Raw genomic sequence first — 22,106 nt, forward strand, 5'->3', positions numbered from 1 at the left:
AACAGTACTTACTGAAGTATAAATGTGCTGTGGAGGTTTTGCAATACCAGCATTTCAGCAGAAAGCCCAAGGTGAAATTTTATAGAGTATACTTTGGGTGTCTCAACTGATTATAACATTAAATAACTATATAGAATGTAATATGAATAATAGAATTATTTGTTAAGTTACTAGAGATATGTAATTTTTGTCTTACAAGGTGTAAATCTGAAAGGATTTAAGATGATGCAGTAAGTGAGGGAACGTGACTGTGCTTATCTGTTCCGTTCTGTTGCACCATCTAATTGGTCCAAGAACAGAATATACAGACTCCTTTTTAAGGTACTCTCAGTTACATGGTTTCACTCTCTGTACTGGAGAAGGTGGCTGTGCATACACAGAGGTGGTCTCTTTTTTTCAGACATCTCAGAAGGCAAAACTAGAGTACCTGTAATTTTTGATTACGTGGCCATTGTAATGTCCAATCTCAGATGCTTGGCTTCCAGGAAGATATTAGAGAAGCGTAGAGCGCCCTTTGGGAGCCAGTTTGTATATATATATATTTGTATGTATGTATGTATGTATAAAATACCAGATGACTGGAAGAAATGACCACCTATGTGTCAACGGTCCCTATAGCAAATTTAAGTGCTCTTTTTGTTTCATTGTCAGTGAGATGAAAATGGGGCCTTTTCTCTGAGAAGGCGGAAGAACGCAGCCACAGAGTATCATAGGAGTTTGCCAGGGAGGTTGGTGAAGGTGTGGCAAGAAGCAGGAGAGTACTTTCCTCCCCTTCACAACTGCACAATAAATGTGGGCTGCTGTGGATAGAGGGGCGGGCAGGTTTTATAAGTGGGGAAGGCAAGCAGTCATCACTGAGTTTATTCCCATTATTCCTTCTGCAAAACCAAGGGAAGCTTCTCATAATTCACTGCTGGCAAAAATGTTTGTCCATATTTTAGTGCTTCATGTGGTTTCTTTAGATATGTTGGGCAAAGTGAACAAGCGCAAAACAGAAGCAGGGACAGAAGAGGGGAAGAGAAAAGGAAGGACAAGTCCTAGAGAGCAAGTTATACAATGCTAGCCCTTAAAGCCTAGGAAAAAAAGCTGTTTAAAATTGCTGAGTATGAAGAAAACATTGTCTGGGTCAGCTTTCCAGCGTGACAGCAATAAACACATGACCAATAATTCAACCTGACAGAAGTTGTTCGAGAATACAAATATCATGAATACTGTGTTCTGCTTATGCACTCGAAATGCAATACGTAAGCCTGGACTTCCCTGACAACACTGCCTCTCATTTGATGAGTGTCTTCCATGAGAAGGCGCAGCCTTTCTGATCCCATTAGAGAAGAGAGGCTCTGTCTCTGTGGTCCTTTTTGCAACCTGTGCACTCTGTGAACCATTGCCATGTGTGGAGGATTTGTTGAGAGATGCATTGGGACCTAACATGTCACAGGCAGCCTTGTTACGGATGAAATCCGGTTGACAGAAAGTATTAGCTGTAACTGAGAGATAAAACCAAGAAGTTATATTTTTAAGGAAGATTGTGGTGCAAAATTTTGATTATTTATTGGGTAAGAAGATAGTCAGGGCTTTGTGTTATTAGAGATTCCGTACCCTAGGAAACTGGCAGCGAATTCAGCCTCGTGCTGCCAAACTGTACTTCAGAATCTGAGGTTTCATATGAAAAAGGGGAAAAAAGGCAAAACAAACAGAAAACCCTCTATACCCTGCAGCTGCAGAGAAAATACTCAGAAACTGTGACCAGAGTTGTGTTCTTGTCTTGAGTCAGCAATCAGCTTGAAGCAATACCTTTGAGAAGAGCGAACTGTTCTGGTTATTTCAGTGCATGCGAGCTATGAAGTCTGACATGTTTACGTAGTATCTAGCTAATTTCTGTGCTTTTTTTTTTTGCAAAAACCTCAGTTAAGGCATGCTGTTTGAGGATGTATTTTCTTGGGGAAGAAGAGGAGAACCAGAAGGGAAGTTTATTGTTTTTCATGTAAATTAGAATAAATGTTAAACTTCCCTTCCTCTCTTCTTTTCTTCCCACCCTCCCCAAAAAAGTAAATAGCAAGCAACTTTTCAAATTGTAGAGAAACCGAAACAAGGGGTATTTTCTTTGCCCACCGGAAAAGCTTTAGTCATATCCGGACTATTGAAAAAAAATCAAAACAAAACCTCCTTCTTCCCACTAACTCCTACATTCTCCTTAGTGCCATATGCCTCAGCTTACAATTATACGGCTTTTAATACATTCCCCTTCTGCTCTGACAGCTATACAGTGTACAACAGTTGCACAGAGGCAGAAGGCAAATCCGTGAAGCACAAAGAATAAAGAATTTGATGACAGTTTAAAACAAATGTAGTGAATATGGAGGTAAATAACATAAGTAAAACTGGATACTTACGGTAGTTTTTCATTTTTGTATGTCTTGTATATGTCTTGTATGCTCTGCCTCAAATTTACCTACGCTGAACTGCAAATTCCTTTTGGTGCCAGCTACACTGAATTTACATTTAGCAGACTGCAAAATACAGAGGGTCTTGTACCTAGTGCATATGATCACCCTGAGTAACCTGTAAACCAGTGGAAGAATGGAATGGTTGTATGGCTCCCATCATGTTTGAGCATTGAAACTCAACATTAGAAAAGCACTGTAATTGCTAATAATTAGTACTGGGTAAGCCTTGCGGGATTTACTTAAGAGTCCCCCGTCATGTCAGATTCATATCCAAAGCATATCTGAAGTATCTGAACTGCTTAAGGATCTGGGAGGTAATATTTGTCATTGTGTAAGGCAGAAGACTTGTGTATGAAAGGGCAAGGGGACTGTGAAATAATTACTTACTCTGCATTTAATTTGAGTCAATGAAAATGCCAGAATGATTGAAGTGTTTATGCTGAGGATCAAGGAGTTAGATTGGAATAGGATAATCAAAACCAGGGACATCTTAAGGGTTTTTTTTTAATATTTCTTAGGGAGGAGATAAGAGAGGACTGTGAGAGTATGGCAAGGAAGGGAGTGTTGGAAGGAAAATCGGGATCAGAGGTCACACCTGTGTGAAGCGATGGTTTGAAAATGACAAGTAAAAATAGAAATATGCTTCACTTGATGGTGATGAATGAGTTCCTTGACCCGACGAGGAAGACTAGAGGTAGCTTTTCAGTGTGGAGATGGTAATTTGATAGTGACAGTTACAGGTGAAAATGTTTGCAGCTAGGAATATGGTGGAAGAAACACCTGGTCTTAGTTATGAAGTATGTACGGGTACTCATGCCCCCGAGCCTCAGTTGCCAGGGTGGCTGTGCTTTTCTGCAGCAATAGCAGTGACACTTGCCGTTTGCTGTTTTTCCACACTTTCAATGTGATTTTTCCTTCTCTCTTTTCTCCAGCTGTTTCACAGCATGCCTTTTACCTTGTGTTTGTGCTTTGCTTATCTTTAGTGCTGGAGTATTCTGCACCGCTCACTTGTTCCTTTTCACCACAAATCTGCTCAGCTGGCCTTGTAAAGTTGGTAGATTGATGAGCAAGACTAATAGAGCCAATATTATTGTACCTGGGACAGTACATACTGTGTCCATGAAGTGGGATCAGTCTTACCTTGCTTACATATCTCTTGTACCCCAAGGGCAGGGAAACATTTGCCAATGGCCTTTACTTTACCTTTCTGTGCGCAATAAATGCCAAGAGTCATGTCAGTTTTTTGCATACTAAGCCAAAAAGCGTGTTGTGGGCTGCTGACTGCTTCAGTTGAAACATGAAGCATGGATGCTGAGGTTTGTAGAGATCTGTTTGCTTAAAAGAGGTTCTGATCGAGATAAATTATGAAAATGTCAATAAATACTGCATTTTAAAAGGTAATAAACTGACTATTAATGTTGAAGGCAGAGCTCTAGGCAAACATTAGCAGCAGTCTGAACCACCTACCTTTATGTACCTTCTTCATCTACTCAGCAAGAGGAGTCAAAGCAGCCCTGGACCCTGGAAGGGAGTTCTTAAAGGCATAACTAGGCAAAATGCTTTACAGATGCCGCACTCATGGATTTTGTTCCTTTGTGTGTTGGTTTTAGTCATAACTAGCCATGCAAGTCCCTTATGTGCACGTGACAACAATCTGTTTCTTGCCTAAAAATACCTAGTGCTTTGCAGTTTAGTATGGTGCAATTAATTATATGTTTGGGCATTGTGATGCCAGCTTTTATTTTATTTTGAAACCATGTGTATGGAAAATTGGAAAAAAAATAGTGAAATTCCATGTTATGTGTAATTCCCTTATTTTCTAATTCTTTGTAAAAATGTACCAAAGATTTCCTCTAAAGTTGAGTTAAAAATAAATAATAATGTCAGGTGAGGGTTTAATTGCTTGCCCACCCAGTCAGGAGTTACCTGCTACTTGCCAAGTTCTTATCTATACACGATCACAACACCAGTTTAGAGATTATCAACTCAAATGACCGATTTGGAGAACACTCATATCCTTAGGTCTCCCCTCTTCTCCTTGGCTGAGCTTGAGCCTGATTAGTGCTTAGGCGTTGCTTTGAGATCATGATAATGTGCCTTTTAATTAGCATCAATATTTCTAATCTTTTGGGAAATAATAATGTGCTGCTTTTTTACTCCTTGACTGCTGACAGATGGCCACTTATTAAACATCATTAAATTCTGACATCAATCATTTTTGTGCTTTTTAAAATACGTTCATCATTTAAATGAAATGATATATATACAGGAGGGAGGTTTTTCACACTGGGTTTTTCAGACTTAGTTGCGTTGCTGAAGCAGCATTTGGTGGAGGCCTGTTTCTTACGACATTATAGTAAGTATAATCTCTTGCCTTACAGTCCCTGTGTGGCTTTGCTAACTTGTCGTGTCAGTCTATATGTGAGTGTTAAAAGGGGCTCTTGTATGGAAGTAGCCCTAATGCTTTTGGGACAAAGACACTATTTAAACATTGAGAAACTTGAACTTTTGAGAAGCCTGTGCTCATACACAGAAAACATTTAATGCATTTACCCAGGAATTCATATTGTATGTGCTTTGTGAATACTGTGAAAAAGTGAAGATGAATTCCTATATGTTATTTGCAGCAACGCTTTATTTGACTTGACACATTCTTGGCTAGAACCTCTAATTTGTTATTTGTGAAACTTTGTTTAATGGGTACAATTATGCACTGCATTGTGTCCTTGCTCATCTTAATAGCAGTATTAATTTGCAGGAAGGGACAAAAATTATCTTGTGGAGTTATCAAGCAGTGTTTAGGCTTTCTGAATGCTAATTAATTCAGAGCTCAAATGCTGTACCTGCTGTTTAAAAGGCTGGCAGCTTGTATTCATCACCTGAGTGACAGCTGTTCCTAGCTTTTTTTTCACTTCTAAAAAGAAGAGGAAGTTTAACTCCTTCCATGTTAATGAGTGCCATATTGGAGTAACAATTGTCAATTTCAAAATTTAAATTTGAAAATTTCTGTCTTCAGCAGATTTGCCAATTTTGACAGTATGTTAGAGAAAGGTTTGGTGACAATACATCGTTAAGAGAAATTGCTAAGCATTTCTTCAATACAGTGCTAGTTTTTTGGGGCAGAAAAAAAAAGTATGATATTTCATGTCAGAACCAGATCCTCCATGTAAAGTAGAAGAGCAAGAATTGAAATACTTCTAAGTTAGGGTTGAACATTTATAGCAGGTGTGGAATCTGAAGAATATTGCAGTCAAATCCTTCCTTTAATATTTACTGTTAGGGAAATATTTATTAGTTGCAATTCAAATCAATGTTCACTTAAGCCATTTAAATGTCACACAAAATAGTAAAGAATCGTTTTATCTTTTATACACTGCATTCAAAGATCATCAAGTTGGTATTTGTTAAACTGAACTTCTCCACATTAGGAAGAAATGATAGTCTTTGGTAATAAAAAAGGACGCTGAAAGGCATACAGATAATTTAACTTAATTTAATCCGAGAATGAGAATCATCTGGCGTAATGCTCATGTTCATATGCAGATTTGAGACTACACAGTTTGCCTGAATGAGGAAGTAAGATACTAATAATGGATTACATTTCTTCTTTTTCACAGAAGAACAGGTAGCTAAATATGTGTTAATACCATCCCTCCATTCCCTCCTGCCCTCAGTTAAAACATTTTAATTGCCCCACGAGATGACGGCGTGGCTGGTGCTGCTGCCTGTGGCAGCCTGTGCCAGGCGGCGCGTGTGGGAGCACGGTGGGTGTAGGGGGCAGGAGAGGACGTTATAATCACCAAACGATTATGTGTTTATATGTATAGATGTATATATATATCCTGTGAGTCTCATGAGCTTCAACAAGGGCAAGGGCCCACCCCTGGGTTGGGGCAATCCACGGTTTCAATAGAAGCTGGGGGATGATGTGACTGAGAGCAGCCCTGAGGAGAGGGGCTTGGGGTGCTGGGGAGGAGAAGCTCGATATGACCAATTAATGGTTGGACTCAATGATCTAAGAGGTCTTTTCCAACCTAGTAATTCTATGATTCTATGATTCTTCTTGGAGGAATGAGGCAACAAGAATTATCCCCTGTCAAAGGGCACTGCTAAACTACTGCTGCCAAACAAAATTTCACAAAAGCTTCCAGCTAGTATTTTAGCATAAATTCAAGGTTTTTTTTCCCTTTCCTACTTTAAAGACTTCTGAAGCTTGGTATGTGTGTTGCTATATAAGTATTTCAGAAATAGGGTTGTACAGTAGACATGTCATATTTATTATAAAATTTTCATTTTGGAGGCCCTGTATCTAGGGAAATTCAGGGTGGACTTGACTAATGCCTCTGGGCTTTGATTCTGCTCACATCGTTTTTTGTGCATTCTGATTCAGTAAATCTTATTAAGCGCATGTTTAACTTCCAGTATTCACTGAAAGTTCTGTTGACTTCAGTAGCAAATTAAGCACATGCTTAAATGTTGTTCAGAGCCTTAGGGAAAGATGATTAAACTAAAGAAAAAAGCTATGCTATTAGATTATTTTAACTCATTAATATCCAGTAGATTTTCTGATACCAATTCACTGAGTAGTCTGTATAGAAAGTAAACCAATTACCCATTAGTTGGCTGGCTCTGTTGTGCACCTTCGAACACCAGCTCCTGTATTGTAGCTGGATATTTCAGTTGTGACAACACATTTCCTTTTACTTTTGACCTACTGTTCTATTCTTATGAATAATTAGTGATTATAATGAGTGAGTGAAAATATAATGGGAAAGAAAAAGGTTTCTGAGCTTGTTTACAAAGTGTTCTTGAATATACTTTTTAAGAAATTACCCTTTTCCAGATGTCTTTTGTTATTACTTGTTAACTTCAAATGACTTTTTTTAGTTTTCACAAACAGGGATGATTTTTTTAGGCTTTAGTAGTATTATCTTAGTATTCTTTTGTGTGTGGACAGTGTTAATTTATTGTGGAGTTTGATGCAGAACAATTAAAAATCATGATTGTCAAATCATGTAGTCTTGGAATTAGTATGCAGGATGCTCTCGTGAGTCCAGCAAGTGTTAAGGAAATGCACTACAATATGTAGTTCTGTTCTTAATATGTTATTTATTAAAAAGTCCCTCAGCTTCATAGAATTTTGTGAAATAGTTTGTTCAGTGGAGATTGTTGCTCTCCAATCCATGGGGAGAAGGTTCTAAAATAACCTTGTAATGATTCAGAAACCAGAAAATTGAAGGACAGAGGGGAAGCAGAAGGTTAGAAAAAAGGTTGCTGGGTGTTTTTTCTTTTTATTTAGTTTACTAAAGAGGAAATAATCAGACCAAGACTGGAATACTTGGGGAAGCTAGATATGGCATTGTTCGCTTTCCTAAGTTCCTGTCCCGGCACAGTTACTGTATGTGCAAAATCATGAGGTCATTGAAATCTTGGAGTTATTTGTGGTCTGTATTCTGTCTGCAGCTTCTTGTAATAAATCTGAGTGTTAAAGCTACATAATTGTTTCTACTGTGGCGTTAAAATCTTACGATGAGTCAGTCTCAGTGTGCTCCCTGACTCAGGCCAAGAAACCATTGAGTCTGCTGACTCGTGTTTGCTTCTTGACCTTTTGGCAAAGATCAAGTGTAGCATATGTTTTTATCAGTTTAATATCTGTTATGTCCTCAACTTGAGGATTTTATATTAAATTAGTTTGGGGACTGGGAAATGTACAAGGAGCTTACAGCGTGGTCTCCATGCATGAAGCCCGGCTATTACTGTGTTTCTAGAATGCTGTGAAAAGAAACAGTAAGAAAAAAGAAGAAAGAGCAACGAGTCCCCTAATGATCATAAATGAGTATGAAGGGAAGAGCAGGAATAGAGCAAGCATAGATTATGATTCTCTAAAGTATTCTCTTAATCTCGAAGTATTTTTAACTCGGGGGTTTTCCTGACCCTCAAGAAAATCCCCATAAAAATAGAAGAAAATAACACTTCTGATTGCATTTTAATTTGTTTTCTCTACCTTCTCTAACCATATTAATATCTATTTTATAGTGTCCAGTATTATAACATCAGATTATCACTTTCCAGACTGAGCACTACTTGTACTTTCTGGATTCAGTGAGCCCACGGTTAGTCTCATCCTTATTGAAGAACAAGTTATTGCATCACTGTAGCTTTTTATTTTCATTGACCACTCTTACAGATGTTGTTTTTCTGAAAAATGAGATGAAATAGCAGTCAGAAATAACTGCAAAATGCGAAAGGGAAGAAAGCTGCTGCATCATGGTGAAATGGTGCATGTAGGATTTGATTTGGTTTGATTAAAGACCATTGGAAAGAAAGAGATGTGATCAATATCTTTGTGGCAACATTGCTGTCACAAATGTTTAAAATACATGCAGAAACATGCCAAAAACTGTGGAGAGTTGGTGTTGAAGGCTTTTGATTTAGTACCAGCTTCTGACATTTTATAAACTGGATGTCCAGAACTGTTCATACGTGTTGCAATCAGTGCGTGGCTAACAAAAGCTGGTTTTATTTGTCTTGTGACATAGTTACCACTGATGTTGGTGTAATGCTGCAGGTGATGACAAGCATGGTTTATGACATCTTTTGAAACAGAATCAAGCCACTAAAGGCCAAGTTGGTGTGACAGGGTGAAAACTGGGAGTTGTATTAGAAGCAGTATGAATACAGTTCAGATGGAGAGTGATCAAAATAATTTCTACATGACATAAGAATTTGACCCTTCAAGGATTTCTTATTAAGTATGTGAGGTAATACAGAAAGGAGGAACCTGTGTCATTGTAAATTAGTGTCCTTGAGTTAAATCTCATTACCAATACCCTTTAAGTTTTTTAATTATTTGACCTGCCATGGTTAATAAAAAGAAAGTTAATTTGGTGTGACATTTTTGGTGGTATCTTGGTGCACTACCAAATTAATTGCAATAAAATAAAATAATAGTTTCAAGAATACCCCACACTTCCTGTTCCATTTTGAATAGTGATGATTTCCTAGTCATTATTTATGGCCTCAGTATTTAAATTAAGACATATTAAATATAACTGGGGTTTGGGGAGGGAGGAATTAATTGTTTGTTAATTGTAACTATTTTGATGTTGCTGTTTATGTGGATAATACAATATTTTGATTCTTTGCAATTTCTATTTATAAAACCCCTCGATGTCTACAAGACAGAAATTCAGTGCAGCAAAATACCATCTTATTACTATGCATACTATGATGCTTACAGGTTATTGTCAAAATACAGTGTCTACTGGCAAGGAAGCATTTGTTTGTCATGGGAACGAAATGATTGCTCCTCATTTTTCTTGACTGCTGAGTTCTTTAAGTGAAAAGCATTTTGATCCTGGAATAAATATTGATTCTTTCTTTTCTCTCTCTGAGAAAATTAATTTAGTGTGAGTTATATTCACCCAGGTGAGGTAAGGGCAGCTCAGGACCCCACAGGCTACTTAAACCTGTGACACAGACCAGCATTCAAGAAGTGTCTTCACTAGCCCTGGGTCAGCACATACATGCTGGGTCTTTTGAAGTGTGTCTCCTGGGGCAGAGCAAGGGAGGATTCATGAACTACTTGTCTATAGCAGCAGGACTGCAGACTTTCTGCTTTTCCTAGCCAAAAAGTAGTACAATCTATCTGTCTTCATCCCTGTCCTCATCTCCTGTTCTGATTAGTTCTGTACCTTAAAACCAGGTGGTCTAGGTGAAGCCAAGGGCAGTCATGCATTGTGTCTTCAGGAGACAGCCACGAGAGAAACAAACATCTGCATTTTTCTGTGCTGATTTTTAGCACACAGAATTAATTTTCAAGGGACATTGGGGGGGTAAATGGAGGAGGTGACAATAGCCAAGTCTTCCCATTGTAAATAGGCTGAAAACACAGAAGAGAGAATGCATGCTATTGCAGTAATGCACGGGAATATATGTACAAGACATCAGTTGCTCACGTTCAGCTGTCAAGGGATGTGTTCATCGTTTCAGAGGGGCTCAGTGGCATGTTCTCGATGTGCAGATTGAAAGAACAAGCAACAGCTACAGGAAGTGTTGAACAGATTTTTTGAAAGAATTGCATGTAATTTGTGTCCTTATCAGAATTCAAGCACAAGCTCATGTTACTGGAGAAATTATGTCATGCAACTGCAAAATTTCTGCTGCCCTGACATGAAAATTAACTCTCATTCGTCACTTAACAATTATATCACATCGGTAATATTGCTGGGTTCCTTTTAGAGAGAGATGTCTATAGTGTCTTGATTTGGTCATTATAAAAGCAGCAATTAGCATTCTATTAAATTAGTTTAGTGGAATTTATTACAACATGATAATTTTTGGTATTTGTAAACTCTGTAAGCTTCTGACATGCTGAACGATGGGATATGCTAGTGAAACTATTGGGATTTTGAGGTTTACGTGCTGAATACTGGCCTTTGTGTTATAGCACTGGCCATTTCCTCAGTAAAATCTTAAGAGATGAAGGAAATTGATAAAGATTGTATATCTCTAGCACAATGTTAATTGAACATCCTCAGCGCTGTGGTTCCAGAGTCAGTATTGTTGAATTATTATTGAATTCACGTTTCACTTCATGTTTTATTTTTGACTCATATTCTTTTAGAAAAACAAAACCAAACCAAAACCCACCCCACCACAATAAAAAAACAAACAAACAAAAATGAGCTGTTGTATAACTGTAACTAACTCACTTCTTCTGTGCCTGATACAGAGCATAATCTTACCGTTGAGTTTCTGAAAACAGGATTGTTTGAGAAGGTTTTTAAGCTAAAATGGGGACTTTCACATGGCCTGTATTATCTCTCCTCAAGGGAATGCATTTTGTTAAAGTGACGATTTGTGAGACACAGTACTAATGTCAAACTTTGTTCTACTGTGTGAAGTAACATAATTAAAGTGCAAAAATAGCAGAACACAAGCAGTGGAAAGTTGTTGAACTTGTAGATGTTTCCACATTGGTGATTTAAAATTGGATGGAACAGTGCTATGAGTGTTTGAGGCATGTCCATGTGAGATGTAAGAAAAACAAGCCTTAAGCAACTTAAATATTTCCCTCAGAAAGATTTTATCCAGAGAGGAAGATGAAGTAATCATGTGCAATAGCAGCTGGGTATTTTTGGAATTATTTTAAATTTCTTTATAGTAAGTTTCTGCATGATTAGAGAATAGATGCAAATCAGATAAGGTAACAGTTTGTCCCATTTGTGTGAAGTGATCTTCCAGGATAATTTACAATTTATTACCTTCAAAATGCTGCATTCATTTGGGAGTAAATTAATTAAGGCTAAGCTGATAACTATCTGCTGTTTCCCTGCAGTCATGACATGGCAAGACACAGGGTATCTACATGCAAAACTCATTTGTACGTAAAAGTGAAAATAAAGTGCCTGTCCCTGTTTGTTCTAGAGCTGTTATGTGATACATTAAATAAATGACTTAATTCCATGTTCAAAATACCCATAGGTATGGTATTTTGTTGTTGTTATTAACTTACGTTGCATTAGTATAACAGTTCTTTCCTCATTTGAGAGCCTTATCTCATGATACAGGAAGATGGTGTCTGTGCACTGTGCCCTACCTGGTTTACTTTTTCATCCATGCTGTGACTTGAACAAGTAAAGATGAATCTAATGTAAATAAAGCATCCTAAAATTACTCTCAGTTAGGGGTTCCCTCAATGATCTTCTTTGATGAGCAGGACATATTTGGAGGTTTAATCAGTGGGATCAGGATATAGATTGCTTGGTTACTGTGTATGTGCTAGAAAACTGGGTGGTTTCCTTGTTTGGCTTTGAGGGGACATCTAAAACGCATGAAGCAGAAATGCTAAGACTGTCAGTGTTTGAAACAGTTAAGACAACAGAGAACTGCACAAGCGCTTTCCATTGAATAGTAGATCCTTGACTTGATGTCTGCATATGTTTAAGCGCAATTGCTTTCTATACTTATTCCAGTAATCTTGTGTCATTTTCTTGAATTATTTTTCTGCCCTAAAATTAAGCTAACTGCAAATCATTTTCATATAACAGTATTGAATGTAAAGGTGTGTGTTTCTACATAAACATTCTTTTCTATGAATTTTCTGCAGTATTATCTCAGTGAAGTGGATAGAAAATAGAGCCTTGAATCTTTTAAAAATGCTTTTGAATACTATCTTCAGGTGGATATTATGAGGAATTAAGATAGCCAGAGCTTAATCATAAACTTTTCCGTTTCCTGACAGTACTGACATTTGCTTGTTTCTAGACAAATAGATGAATCATAGCTAATGAGTTGTTTTGATCATTTATGGTGTTAATGCAAAATGAAGGCTCATATATTTTGACCCTATACCTCTGAATTAGCTGTAGAAGACTGAAAGCCTAAAAGCTTATGTTTTGCAAAGGCTTATAAACTGCTCTAAAAGTGGCTCCACTCAGTAGTGGAGGCTTCAGCCATGGGTAAGTGCACATGGAGGGAGTTTGTAGGGCAAGTCATCATCCACATCCAGTAGACATTTGCTGGCACGTAGCCCTAGAAGCTGAATATTTAGTAATGCTCCTTTTTGCTCCTTTTTTTTTTTTTTTTTTTTTAAACGTGAAGCTTTACCTGTGGCTCTTGCTGTGAGTGAAATTGAGTGGTAACCTCTGATCCCAGTGAGTCTGATTCTCAGCAGGCTTTTTAGTTAGAGGGTTTTGCAGCACCGTGTTTGCACTGTCTGCTTGATTGTCCAAATACTGTCCATTAGAGTAAGAAAAAGAAATGTGGGTATAGGAAAGAGGATTGAACAGGGTGATGCTGGGTATAGAAAATAAAATGGGAAACCTTGACTAGATTGAAATTGAGAATACTCACCTGTCCCAGTTTTAGTATCCCTATATATTCATGTGAAGAGTAGCCTAAAGAATTATGGTGTTTCATGCATGGGGATTTGCATGTCTGGCATGTTGTTTAGTACAGGAACAAGAGTTTGGTTCTGAAGCTGACTTCCATTAGTCAGTTTGGGAAGCGTGGTATCAGGTATTTCTCTGGGGAGCAGTATTAGACTTTGAGTGTAATTCAGCTAAGATGGCAAATTGAGTCCTGGAACTTTCATGTTTCTCTGATTTAAAAAGTATTTTGCTGTATGTCGGGATTTTTTTTTATTTTCTTTCCCCCCCCAAAGTGGGTATCTAACCCACAGGCTATGTACAAGCCTTTAAGTTTAACCTTTTCATTTTACTTGACACTCTGAAGAAGAGAAGAGGGGGGAATGCTGTCACAGAGATTACACAGAGGAGGGAGACTGGTGGTGGTAAAGAGGATAATGGCTTTAGCTCTGATTTTAATTCCTCACACTGCAGCAAGGCATCTGTATGCTCTGCTGGGTGCTACCAGTCTTCAGGGGGCTTTTGTTACTGCAAACCACAAGTCAGTCAGCAGATCAGCTGGGAAATTATAGAGACCCCAGAGCTGGACTTGTGATGACCTGTTTTAAAAACAAATAAAAAGTGTGGATGGATGGATGGATGGATGGATGGATGGATGGTGAAGGGAAATGATGGAAAGAATGCAAGGAAGGAAGTAGGTATACTTACATCTGCAATACTGTAAAAATAATACTGCTATAGGTGCCACAAGCTGCCAGCCAGACATAGCAACAGACCTTTGTCTTCCATTTCACATACAAAGGGGAGAGCTCTTTCAAAAATCATCTTGCATCTTGCTGGCACTTCAGGGGGAATGCTGACAGTAGTGAAGGAATAAAAGTGCATGTTTCTGGGCTGAAATTAGTTGAAGTCTTCTCTTATCATGTAATAGGTTATTGTACCATTGTATTCAGGCAAATGTGTGGAGTGTAATGGTATGTCAATTATTTTGTCTAGTAAACAGACTCTTAAGTTTATGCTGCAGAAAAAAAATGCCATTTTCAAATGCTACATTCTTTAAATGAGTTGGTTTATAGGCAGCATATAAACAGTATTCTCCAAAATTATTTCAGAAAATGAATAGCACATGTGATGCTTGAGCCCATCTACAAGAGAAACTGTGGAGTGGCATAGGTTCTTGTTATTTGCTTCCGTATGAACAGCTCTGAGTAAGTGTCCATTCTCAAGAAATATATATTTGCTGCATTCTGGCTTGGGGAAGGCTGTGTGTCTATTTGACATGCTCTCAGTGGAGAATTGCTTATCCATGCTTGATCCTGACTGGTTTCACCTTCCAAAAGAAACTAGTATAGGTCAAAAGTTGGTGAGATGGATTGAAAAGTGTTTCCAGCTGATGGAAATGCTTTTGGAAACCAAGTTGGGGAATTTGAAATCTAATCTATTCTCAACGGAAAAAAAGCAAATAGTCCATGTTTCAACACGAACAAGCTATTCCAGTATCTAAAGTGCTGACATACTTGAGTTTTTCAAATAACAGACCGTGAAGAAACTACTTTTGCATTAAAGGTATAAATACAAAATACCTTCTGTAATTGACTGTGGTATGCCAAAGTACTTTCTTTTTACTAGTTTGCTGTAGTGCTAATGGCCACACCTATATATTAATGTCTCCAGAGTCCCTTTCCTTTTCCAGTTCCTAATTTTGCATTTCTTTCCTTTTCTACATTCTTAATATTTTCCATTATGTAGTTGAATCTTTCACTCCCTTATTTGAATATTCATAATTTCCATTTCCTTTTTTCTTATCTGAATTTCTTTTTCCTGTTTTCTTTTTTCACTTCTGCCTGTTTGCTACATTTAGATTCTTCCATATACTGTTTTTTTTCACAAGTAGTTCTGGCATTGTCCAGCACTTTGGGAGAAACACACTTTCTGAGTTGTTACCTGTACCTCTACCTGAAAGAGTGTGTGCTGTGAGCTTAGGAGGAGAAAAGTATATCAAGTATATCTTGTTGGACAAAGGTTATTTTATTCCTCCTTGATTTACTTAGCTGCTTTTCTTTGCCCTCCATTCCCTCCATCTGTCTCTGACTGTAAGCAGAATGTAAGGCAAAATACGGGCCAAGTGTCTGTTAGGTTTCCTGTTGAAATACAGAATAATGATGAGGATGTGAGTCAGAGACTGAGTAACATTGGGCACAACAGCATGAAAGTACTTTACATATGTTTCTTTATTGTAATTTTCCTTTTTTTTTATTCCATAGTTTGCCTCTTTTCTCTCTTGTACCTTTCCTGGCTCATGTTTACAACTAATTGATGTATTATTGTAGCTCTTAAATCAAATACAGTTACTTCTCATTTGCCTGGAACTGAGAGCTCCTTAGATACAGGATCTGTACTAAAAGTTCTAAGCTGCCCATCTTGGCTTTGCAAAGCTGAAGAAATCTGAGTATGCCGATATCTCTCTCCAGCCCTGCCCTTTGCACATCATAGATTTCTTAGTCAAACAGCCGTGTGCAAATTTCTAGTGTAATAAAATAAGACAAGGAGCCCTCTACAGTTGTTTTGGTAAAATCTTAAAAAACAGTTTAGCAATTTAATTTCTCCTGACAAGGACAATCAGCAAAGACAGATTTCTATAGTACAGAAGCAATCTCGTTTGACTGTCTTGAGCAAATTCTCCCACTACCAACTGACTACAGATATTAAGAGGAATTTCTAACAAATCGTGTTACAATGGGTCAAGCACTATCTTTCTAGATGTACTTACTTGTTGAAAGCCTCACTAGAGGTTTATTTTAATACAGCAATTTTATGGTGCTTGGGAATATTTTCATACTCTGCATTGCTGCTACTATAGGTAATGGATGACCACTTGGTTAATGTTTGACAGCAGTTACAATGCACATCTCCCAAAGTTAAGTGTCCTTATGTCTTTATATGAGAACTGACCTTCAGGGACAGTAAACATATTGTTTGGCAACAAGTTAATTACAGACTTTATCTTCCAAAAACATTCATGTCACGGGTGGGATAATTAAGATGTCCTTGCAACTGAAAAAAGTTCTTGAGTTATAGTAATGTTCTGAAGTAGGTGTTAGAAACCGAGGTCACAACAGTATTACAAGAGCTGTGTATTCATGTTATTTTGACTAAATAATTCTCCTATTAAGGCTATAAAATTGAAAGATGGACTTAACCGACATGTATGGCTATATATTCTGTAACTCTAGAAAAAAGAAAGGGATTTGGGTAGTGCAGGGGTACGATGGGCAAGCAGAAATGATTGCATTTGATTTGCTGGGGTATTGATTGCTAGGGTTTATTTTGATTTTCTCCCCTTTCCTCCTTTTAAGACCTGTATCTTTTGTTAAACGGTTAAGATCATGTTGGCCCTTTCTAATTTTATAATGTGAACTTCATGGTGATAAATAGCTAATTATTTGCAATTGAATTAGGCTATGAATTTAAATATGACAGAAACAGATGTACCGGTGATTACCTTCAATGCAGTTCCCAGGGGATCTAAGTTTAACATAGTATAAATACCTTCCAGAAATGTTATTTCTAAAATGGAGCAGTGCAACTATTGAAGAATATCAGAGAGATGTTAATGAGATCTGTGGTACATGAATGTCCTCTGTACTCATGTACCTCAGATCTGATGTGTGTTTCGGTTTGTTTTTTGCCTGGAAGAATTCGGGGAGAGAGGAGAGGAATGTCTACCGGTGAGAACTGAAGTTCCCATTCTGGAGTGTTGAATCTCTAAATGGGAAGCATGTCTTTTGGATTGAGTTATGAAGTATTTTTTTCACAACATATATTCAAAAAAGGACACTTTTTTGTCCATTTGAGCATTTTCCAAAGATGGAGCCCATAGAGGGGCACGCTGCAGTGCTATTTTATGGGTGCCACTTAAATGAAAGCCTTTGTCTGGCTGAATTATAACATGATGCAACAGGTTAACTACCCCAGCATGCCTTTGCATTAATAAGAAACTAAAAAGGAATAAAAATGCTAGTATAATTTAAAAATTTGAATTCTAATAGCTGAAAAAAGCATGGACTCTAAACATGTTCACTTTCTCAAAACTTCATTCAGGATATCGACAGGTCTACTAATAAAATGCTTCTGAGCTACTGTTTCCAGTTTCAGTTTTTCTATTTGAAAATTTGTGTTCCAGCAGAAACAAGTAATTCCTTCTTTTTTTTTAAGAAACAGTACAATTTTTGACAATCAGATAACTTTAGGATTTGTTTTATTTTCTTCGGTAGAAGAAAAGTCATTTATAATTAATAAAACATTCCCCAAGTATAGCATTGATACATGACAGCTGATGAGTCACACCTTGACAAAATGCAGTAGGAGTATGAATGATTGAAACATGCACTTTGTGATCTCTTTCCGTGTATCTATTTGTGGTTAGAATTATAATATTTAAGGATTCAAATAGAAACAGTAGAAACATCTAGAACAAAAGAAAAATCTAGGTACAAAGACTTAGATTAATGGAAATATGTCGTTCATGCCTAATGTAGCACTGTTAACAGACCCATATCTAGTTCATAGAATCATAGAATATGTCCAGGCCGTGTTTATACAAAATGCAAGTCAATAGAATAACACCTTCAAAATGGTTAATTTTGAAGCTGTGTCAGTGACTGCCTTGAAAGGTAAATCCCTACATCTTTGCAATTATGAAAATGTTTTCCATAGGTATTTGGGCATGGTCTGCTCAAGAAAAGTCAGATAATCTCTTGCAGATTCCTCCATTATTAAATGGCGCTCAAATGTGATATTTACTGTGCAAATCAATTCAGGCGTCCCATATTTTGAAATTCATCTCCAATCCTAGCCTGAAAGTTTGTACTTGTTTTACCTTCTGCAGTACATGACAATTGAGTAAGTCAGTTGTTTTTTCAGTCAGGTTGTGCTGTATCTTAAAATAAAGCTATCAATGAACATTGTGTGCACCATGTAACTTTTGTGTTTTCATGGAGACTATAAAGTTTTTGGTGAACAAGCTTTTCAGTTTAATGTGTTTTTTAAGTTTTTGAATATGTGGTTTCCTCTTTGATTTTGTTTTTTGGCAACTTCGTGGCTTATTTTCAAGTTGTCTCTGTTGTTTATCAGGTTTATTTGTGTGTTCTACCCAACATAATATAGCTGTGTTGAATTTCATTTGAGGTCATTTATTCTGCATAACTGTGTGCATATAAGTGTTCTGATAATCCCTTTCTTTTTAGATCAATGAATTTAATACTTGGTTCTGTCACTGTTACATGGAGATGAGAGACTTGACCTGATTTTAAAAATGAGCATTTTAGCTTTGTTAGCTCTAGGAATACAGAATTTTAGAATTCTTAGAATTCATTTTTTAATTAGACAGTTGCCAGTAGGATTTGCTGGGGCATATGTAGATAATATTTACCTTTTAATTGTTTTCTTTTGCAATGAAACTAAGTAGTGGAGTTTTTTGTTTGCTTTTTGTAAGCCCCTTGTGCTTCCTAACCTTTTATTCTTCTTCAGTGTTTGACTTCAACCTGCTGTATAGGCTTCAGCTTTGTCGCATAAAAATTGCATGGATACGATACTGTTCAAATGTGTATATCATTGCAAGTGCATTTGAGCAATAGACATGCAAGTTGATTCATACATGATTACAGTTATTTCTAATGTGACATTTATTAAGTTGTTATCCCTGGAAAAAAGAAGTATTTTGTTAATGCTATTCTGTATTCAATGGCTTTGATGGTATTTGTTGCAGATGTTTCAGATTACTGTCAAAACTTTATTATCACTGATAATATACTAATGCAGTAAGTTTACATAAGGGTTGACTGAACGACTATTGCGATGTATAATTAGGTTGGTGTTATATGATACATTTCCAGTGATCCTAGACAGCCTTTAAATGAAATCTGATTGAGACTGAGTTCCCTTGCTGCATTGTTGCCATTCCCAGAGTGACTGCTACTAGATTTTAGGGTTCTTGCAGGTTAGTGTTGAGTACATTAAAGAAACTTCATGTTACATGGCTACAAATATGTTTTCTTTCAGATTTTGTTTTAATATTGATATGACTGGAAATGATATCATTCTGGAATTAGCAGAATATGTATCTTTGTCTAAGTCTAATAAATCAGATCAAAATATGTTGTGTTTATATTATATATAACCCGTATGCCATATATTACTAGTATTTACAAGAAATAAGCTATTTGAGAGCTATGGCAATTTCTGACCTGTATAAACAAAAATATTGTTTGCAGAGATGCTTGCCTGCAAAGTGAAAACCTGAAATTTTGATGGAATCTTTCCAATAGCTGTCAGTTTCTTCCTCAGAGTTTGATAATTGAAATACTTGTTATTTTTTTTTTTTTTTAGAAAAGAAAGATGGTTTCAATTATCCAAAGCTAGTGGAATGTTTAACTATCCTTCTGCTATCAGTGGACTTGTTTACATTGGGATTTTGACTAAATTGAGATTGCACGTATCCAGATGTTATCTGCCTGGGTGACTTTTTCATTTGCTTTGGCAAAGGATTTGATGGTATATTGCTACCATCTCCTTGTCAGTTTTCACATATGTACTGCAGGCTACGTTTAGACTTTTATAAACTTCTTCCACTAAACTGTTAACTTCTAACTTTTGCTCTTCTTTTCTAAGAGTGAATCCTCATTTTACAATAGGCTCATCTGAATAAAGATTGTAGGACATGGAAAGTGGTATGTTGTATCCTTTGCGTGGCTGTAACAGAATTTAGCAAATGGTAAGTTTTTATTTTTCAGTTGTTAATTTCTTTTGGTCTTGCACACATTGAGAATGTCATTGCTCTGAGTCCAGACTGCAGCCTTGTGTTTTCCCTCATGTGGAAAGCATGGTGTTATTAGAATGCCCAAAGGCCAGCGTGGGAACCATACTGAAATCAAGAGACGGGACTTCGATCCTTACTGCAAGATTTCTCATCAGTTATCATGAAAAAAAAATCAATGTCCCAGAAAAACAAACCCAAAATCCAAAAGAAACTTTTCTTCTTGATTTTTATCTCTGCTTTGCTGTGCTAAGGGGCAAGAGATGTATCTGAAATGCATCCACTCTATAATATCCTTCAACAAGACAGGAAAGGCAAAGCTCTCCACCAAGAGCTGCTTTCTTCCCTGTGTCCAGTGACCTATCATGTCAATGGCTTGCACAGCAAAGGGTGCTCATAGAAGTAACTTACAGCAGGATAATATTCCACAGAATATCAGCAGAGAATTGTAGAAGACATCAGCTACAACTACTCAGGAGTAGAACTATAATATTGAAAAATACGAACAGCTGAATGAGAGTATCGTTTAATTCATTACTGTCATGTCACTTTTCAGTACTGGTAGGGTTTGAAAGTGGGTGAGGAGGGAGAAATATCCTAGCCCAGAAATATGCTTCTTAGGATATGTTGGGCTGAAAAGCAGCTTGAATAAAGTATTCCATTTTTTATATCTTTAAAGTGCTTAAGATGTAAAGTGAGTGAGTGCTCAAGCTCAGTGATGATCAGACAGAGCTGCAGCCAACAGAAACAGAGGTTTGAAAGTGTAGGATCCTGATCTATGTCCTAGTAAACCTTTCTGTTGAGTTGTTTTTCTTTTTTCAACCTCCAGACCTTCTAGTTGCAAATTAAAGAGAATTCACAACAGTACTCATGTGACTCTCGAATGCATACATCTTGCATTAGATCTAAATGGAGCTCCAGTTATTAATGTTTATACAGACTAGGTGGATCTAATCCCATTTTCAGGCCTTTTAAATGCCAACTTTTTATTTCAAGCCTGGCTTACTTTAACTGCTTTATTTAACCTCAGAAATGTGTTTGTGCTTTTTTTTTCTTCTTGGTGGCTTTTTAAAAAGTGTGAGGTTTTAAATCAGTAAAAGTGATGAAATCTGTATGTTCTTTTGCATGTATGATTTAAGCAAATCCACAGTATAACTATCATAGTAGGATTTGAGTCAAGAAGATTTAATTGTTGTTGGTAATGCCTTAAGACTAGCTTTGTTGGTGATGTAGAATAACATGAAGATAGGTTTATAATGCCCCAGGAGTGAGGCATATTGGTAGAATTTTGTGGTAAAATCCATGAACAGTTGATGTCAGCAAATATCAGACTAGTTCCAGCTTGAATATGGGAGAGAGAAAAGGAGAAAAAAAAATTGATTATGATGATGCAAGATAGTTGAAAGGAAATGTGACACTGGAAGGTGAGAAATGAATAAACAGTGAAACTGAATTGAACAGCAAAGGCAGAAAGGGAAAGTAAAGATGTTTTTCTAAGCAAAAGAGCAGTTAGCATAGGAAAGCATGTCAAAACTTCAGAAATTTATGAATCACCAGAAATTCTTCCCTTTGGTAGGTTTTGCAGCTGCTTTTACTAGCTGGAGAGTGATTAGGTTTCTCTCTTGACACTTTTCCTTTGGGCCAAATGATGACAAGATATTTGGCATCTGCAGTTAACTGTCTGCTGTTAATAAATTATTAGCAATAATTAGGTGTCTTTAGATGAGTGGCTACAATATACACAGGGCTGTGTAAGAGGTAGATGCAAAACTATGTCCTTTCCAATGACATCACAGCCTACGTGACAGGAACAGAGAAAATATGTTGTGTGTTATGGTGGTGGTGGTGAAACCCCTTATTGTACCTCTTTTTCTTCTTTTTTTTTTTTTTGAGTTTTATAAGAGAGCAGGGGCTTGTTCCATATTGTATGTGAATTGTATTTTCAATAAGCAGTTGACTTACCGCGTAGTGACC

At 37.0% G+C, this 22,106-nt stretch overlaps 1 protein-coding gene and 1 pseudogene across 3 annotated transcripts in view; both read left to right on the top strand.

Moving 5' to 3' along the window:
• The window catches only part of MACROD2 (mono-ADP ribosylhydrolase 2), an 891,375-nt gene that overhangs the window by 393,266 nt on the left and 476,003 nt on the right, over positions 1 to 22,106 (top strand). The gene's annotated exons all lie outside the window — the stretch shown is intronic.
• Positions 8,040 to 8,170, top strand: LOC128851918 (U2 spliceosomal RNA; annotated as a pseudogene).

Source organism: Cuculus canorus, chromosome 3, assembly GCF_017976375.1.
Source record: "Cuculus canorus isolate bCucCan1 chromosome 3, bCucCan1.pri, whole genome shotgun sequence".
Classification (NCBI taxonomy): domain Eukaryota; kingdom Metazoa; phylum Chordata; class Aves; order Cuculiformes; family Cuculidae; genus Cuculus; species Cuculus canorus.